The sequence below is a fragment of the Diadema setosum genome, chromosome 7 (genome assembly GCF_964275005.1).
Source record: "Diadema setosum chromosome 7, eeDiaSeto1, whole genome shotgun sequence".
Classification (NCBI taxonomy): domain Eukaryota; kingdom Metazoa; phylum Echinodermata; class Echinoidea; order Diadematoida; family Diadematidae; genus Diadema; species Diadema setosum.
In genome coordinates this window covers 18,007,185-18,013,663 of record NC_092691.1, presented here as the reverse complement: position 1 = coordinate 18,013,663, position 6,479 = coordinate 18,007,185, and positions in this window count along the sequence as shown.

Genomic DNA, 6,479 nt, shown 5'->3' with positions numbered 1-6,479 from the left:
GGCATGGGAATTATGTCAGTGCCATAATAAGTTGTAAATAAATTGGAGAAATAAAAGAGACCACCGAAAAATAATAAGTACCGTTCAATACAGCAGGCTTTACCTTCAGTTAGAGAAAACTATGGTTATTGTACATATAGGCCTACACTGTTTCAGTTCTAAAACTCTAATGACGTAATTCTGGTTGATTTTTCTCGTCTTCCTTCACCATCATCGTCCTCCTTGTCACACAACAGAGTCGCCCGATGTTGACACAAACGCCAGTAATTCTGCTTACGAACATGACGAAGATCTTGGCGTTGATCAATCTGCATTATAGATTACCGAGTAGATCAATCGCTAAAGTCGTCAATGGTTCTAATACCACGGCTGCGTGTCTGGGTCCTAGTCTAGTATACCACAGGATGACCAAAGCGACTCGATACGGGATGGTTTGAAGAAGATGTACATCCCCAAGTAGCAGGGGTGTGATTAATGTCATCAATTGTAGCAGACTGTGATAGGAAGTACTCAATCGCCCTTGCTTAACGCCGATCATATGTACGGGTAAATTAAGTGGGCGTTGATTTGACTGAAATTAATCCTTTTATATTTTGAAATTATATATTATGAAATTCATATTAATATCATAAAAGTATATGATTATATTATAAAATTTATACTTTTATATGTGGAGAACGCCTTAGGAACTCTTTGCTTGAAGCAGAATAAAAGTTCTGGGTTCTTATTTTTTTATTCTCAAGTGATCATCAGTGAGTAGATAATCATGTTTTTATGATTTTACATTGAACAGCGATAACGCTCCAAAGACATAAAAGAGCTTCGGTACGGATTGGTTTAGGTGTTGATGGAAGGGATACTTTTTAAAACGAATTATTAACTTGAAGAAAAAAGCATGCCAACAAAGAACACTACCATAAAAACCAACAAAAAGAAAAAGAAAAAAAAAGTGTTGTGGTAGTTCGTCTTTTGAAAACATTTTTTTTTTTGTCACGTGATTCTTCAGTTTGTAAATCTTTGGCTGCTCTTTGAATCTCGGGGTTCATCTTATATCAACCAGTGCTTGTCTCCTACTCCTGATATCATTATTCAGCGAAGTGTCTCCCCAAGTTAACTCGCCGTCTGTCCTCTTTCGCCTTTAGATGCTCGGGCAACATTATTAGGAGGGCAAACAATCACTCATTCTGCCAAAGGCTGCGTTTATCAACTTTCCCCTGTTTAAAGGGCTTTCAAAAGCCGTTTCCAAAGCCCTTTCGAAAGCCGTTTCCAAAGCCCTTTAGAAACGGCTTCCAAAATAGTTGCGTTTATCAACTCTTCGCGAACACGAGAACTGGCCCGTCACTGCACAGCTGCATTGCGCAATTCGACCCGAGGAGAAGAGGTCATATACGGCGTGCATTGTTCATAACTGCAGTACAATACTACAAAGCCGTTTCAAAACAGCTTTGCGTTTATCAACTTCATTTCATTTCATTTCATTTCATTTCATTTCATTTTATTTTATTCTTCTCCTCTTTCCAACAGAACATAACACAGTATAAATTAGGAATCATATCACAATCGTATACATACATCTTGCAAATGATATCAAATGATACAATAATAAAGTTACATGCATGTATACGCAAAAAAAAAAAAAATACAAGGCTATGTTTCAGTTGAAAAAAAAAAAAATTCAAAAAAAAAAAACTTCAAAAGGCTATTACGAACAGGTTTCAGAAAACCTGTTTAGGAAACCTGTTTGGAAAGCCACAAATTTGCGGCTTTCGAAAAGGCTTTCCGAAAGGGCTTTCAAAACAGCTTTGCGTTTATCAAATCGTAAAAATTCCTTGAAAGCTGTTTGGAAAACCTGTTTCTGCCGAGAAAAAGAGTTGATAAACGCACCCATAGACGCACATAAGGATGTCTGGTAGGATTGTAAGCACATGAGTGTCTTATCATTCAAATTCGAATTAACAAATATTGGTGTCTTTTATCACGATGCACTACTCCTGTAATGAATTATGCGCAGCGTGTTTGCATAGGGATATTTTCATCAGAATTACCTGAAAACACGCAGTAGTCATACTGTGAAGGCGCCCACTATACTCTCCAGTCTGTTCTGGGATGAAAGAATTAAATCCACTGTTGTTGACAGCATCACGTTCTTCGGTTAAACTTGAAAGTCCATGTCGTGTTTACTTCCACGTTCTATATCTATTTTGTTGTTGTTGTTGTTGTTTTCCCGCGGGCTCTGCTGCATTTCCATCCCCATCCTTAGTTGACTTGTATTATACGCTTTATGTAAATATTAGCAAAGATATAATTGCGGTGTTTTGTTTTTTTTCATCTGCTACTCATTTTCATATGTACTTTGTTATATCACATTCTGCAATTATTACAAATATCCTGTACATATATGTATTGTATATGATTTCTTTGTTTATTCGATGGAAATGAAATAGATTTGAATCTTGAATCTTGAATAGATTTATTATGACGAGGCTACTAGTATCTTGCCCCTGACACAACTGTTTTATTTTGCATGCTGTAGTGTCAAAGGAGGGTGATTGTGAGTGTGTGCCTTGACAATTTGAGGTGAGGGTTGGCGCTCGGTGTATGCTGGAAATTCAGCGCACAACAAACGGAGCACAAAAACAGCAATATCCGATATCCTTCTGACGGGAGCACCATCGTAATGGTGACTTCGAAACCCGATTTCTATTGAAAGACTTGAAAAGCTTGAGTTCATTTCCATTTTTAAATATTTAGAATTGAAAATATCAAAGCCTTGGACGTTTTTATTATCGACTGCAATTGCTTTTCATTGTGCCATATATCTATTATTACTCAGAGTGAAGGCCGAGCATTTATGAAAAAAAAAATTATCGTAAAGTCAGTATTTTACCGTGCGCTTGTGTCAAATTCTATTGTAAGACAATTTCATAGCTTTGTTGGTTAGATTTAAGAGGCAGAGTCAACAGAAATAAGACAACCTATAGCTATTTTTCTTTGCAAAATCAAAGATGATGATAAAAAGAGGTTTATGAAGTGAAAGTGTATGATGGACAAAACTGTGACCAAAGTCCATATGATGAGTTTACCATACTGTTCATCATGGTTGTTCGAATCGTCTATCGTAGGACTGTATCACAAGATAATGATGGAAATGTAGGAGGCCATGCAATATAGTGACAGGCTCATGGTGTAAGTGGATACTTGAATACCAATCATACAACTCTGAATTAAATGTGTCTATCGTTCATTACTTTCTGTGGTTTGGATGTATTTTTTTTTCTGTCTATGTCACCAGGAGTTAGAGGGATGGTATAGGTTTGTTTGTTTGTTTGTTTGTTTGTTTGTTTGTTTTTTGAGATGGGTATTCAGGGTTGTTGGTTTGTTTTTTTTTTTTTTTGAAAGAGAAACCACCTAGAATCATTGTAAAGTATTAAATAGCATGCAATTCTAAGAGGAATCAAAAGTTTATTTGATGAAAATCGGTTTTAAAATGGCTCAGATATCTTAAAAAAAAAAAGAGTAAAAGGTTAGTGGTCCTAAAAAGGGTGGGACTCAGTAGATTTTATATAGGTACATGAAGCATTTGATTCCCCCAGGCAAAGGGTCAAGTTCGGAAAGTATCTCTATGATACTAGTATGAACTATGTCAGTAAATCTGGTCAACTGGACTTACTTGTAATTTGGAGTAGCAACGTTGCACGTCCTCTCCGGGACTGATCTTTGGCGGCAATTGGTTATTGACCCGTAAACGTAAAAAGGGAGGAGCCATCCTTAAACCGAGGAGGGCCTGGGCCTGCGACACAACCTAGCCGGAGCCTACAACCCGGCAGTTCGGAAGATTCCTCGGCGCTTTCCGAAATTCCCCGACCCTGTTACGGGTCAACAACCAATTGCCGCCAAAGATCAGTCGGCCTGATGAAGCGTCCCGGAGAGGGCATGAAACGTTGCTACTCCAAATTACAAGTAAGTCCAGTTGACCAGATTTACCAATATAGTTCATGAGGGGGCGCTGTGGCATAGTGGATAAGACTCCCGACTCCCGATCGGAGGACCCGAGTTCGAATCCCGCCCAGTGCTTACGTCCTTGGACAAGATGTTTTTACCCACTGTGTCCCTCTCGACCCAGGTGTATAAATGGGTACCTGGCAACGCTAGGGTAATAATAATAGCAGGGCCCTCTGGTAGAGCAGTGGCAACACTAAAGAGGTTACCCTGGGTAAATAAGACCTTGTTATTATTATTATTATACTTCACCTGGATGACTGAGAACATTCACAGAACATATGATACTAGTAGTAATATATCTCTATCCAGGGGGGCATTTCATGAAGCATTTCGTCCGACAAACTTGTCGGACAAATTTGCTCTCAGCCAATCAGATGCAAGGATTTCAGTAGCTTGTAACAGTGTGTCCAAAAAATATCCTACCAAACTGCTTCATGAAATGCCCCCAGGAGTGCCACTTCAGCGTTGCCACTGTCCAACCAGAATGCACGTTGTATTATTACCCATTATTACCCAGTTATACACTTGAGTTTAAAGGGAAGACATGGTGGGTAAAACATCTTGTCTAAGGACGTTGGTACTTGATGGATTTCGAACTCGAGACCTTCGATCGAAAACCAAGAGTTTTAACCACTATGCCACAGTGCCCCCAATAATCCCGTCTGACAACCTAGATCCAGTGCAAATTCATCAACCCATTTTCAACATTTGACGTTAGAGTCAAACTGTTTCGTTTGAACAAACAACCATCTCCAGACTAAGGGCCTAGCTACAAACTCTCTATAGACTATAGGGCAGTTTGAACTTGAGTTCACTTGCTCACCAAGTGGAATAACTTGCAATTTGTTATTTTTCTGTGATAAACTTTATCCCAGAAATTGCCGTATTGATTCTTATTGACATCAAGACATGAAGCAGTGTACACAATCTCAGATACACTTTTTCGTTATCAAGAAGTAAGTCTGAGAATGGCTTGTTTCTGTTCTTTTATCAGGGTGCAGCTTTATTTTGTGCACGTTATACGTTCCTCTTTTAAACCTTCCAAAAGCATGACAAGTAAGCCCTTTCGACCCGCTAACAATTTCCATACACTAGATTTTGCACAGGACCACCAGGTATTCGTAGGCCATGGGTTAAGAAACAACCAGGGGGTAATTCTTGTGTCAAAAAAGAAAAATCTGCTCAACTTCCCATTTCAAATATTTCCTTCAATAATCTCCTTTGCGGCCACTTAGCTAAAAGAGTCCCCCATGGTTCTGACCTAATCATATCAAAATAGCAAAAGTTTCAAAGATTAGAGCGCAAGGATGAAAACTGTCATTCCAGATGACTTTTTGCACGTCATCCGGGGCAATTCACATCGTAACATTAAGAGCATGCACCGATGAAATATGAATCATTATGTGGTTTGCTCAATAAACTCTATAAGGCATGACGTATTTCTACAAGCTTTGCTTATGACAACAAACCTTTAATTAGAAGGTTTTTTGTTTTTGTTTTTTGCTATGTTGGTATTGTTGTTCGTATAGACATGTGAAAATTGGAACCGTGAAAGCTATCATGCACACAGAAAAATTCATCTCTATATACGCAAGGATGTCACTTCGAAAGTAGTCCATAACATCTCGCTCTCTTGCTATCAAAGTTGTTAAAATTTCACTATGACGGAATCAGTTATCCCCCTGCCGTCTTTCTTTCGAGCCTCCTGTAACCTCTGTATGCCACTTCAGCCAACGTGAACATTTCCGACTGACAAAACGCAGAAAAATGGCATTAGATATATTTTGACTTCCGAGGCATTATAAACAACAATGCAATCACTGCTCTCTCTGAGACTTCAACTCACAACCTTGTAAATCAAAGTGTTCGAGTCTGAAAGGCCTGGTGGAGGTAAAACGATGTCGGATCCACGTGCGGCCGATGGTGTACGTGCGGAACGGCAACCTGCTCCACCCGGAGTCTTCTCGTGGGATACCTGACATCGATACCGCATATGGTTGAAGGTATCAACACAAGTTGTCATTCCGACACAATGTAGACAAGAAAACTCATCTAGACTGACATCATGTCCCACAGAGAGACGACCAAAAAGGGGGAAAAGAGAATTCTAAAGATATAGCAATGATGCCGCGCATTGGATGGGATAGTGTGTCCTCTCCTTGTGCTAAAAGCCACGAGGTATATCTGACATAATTTTTTATTCATCTTGCTCAGTGACGGGAACGCATCCGACCGAAATCCGTTAAGTATTACAACGTAATGTGCGACTTTGTGAGCGGGTTTTGACACGAAAAGACCAAATTCAATTCATTACGAGTGAAGAGGGGACGAAGAAGAAGAAGAAGAAAACAACAACAACAGTGGGGGCGCTGTGGCATAGTGGACAAGACTCTCGACTCCCAATCGGAGGACACGAGTTCGAATCCCGCCCAGTGCTTAGTCCTTGGACAAGATGTTTTACCCACAATGTCCCTCTC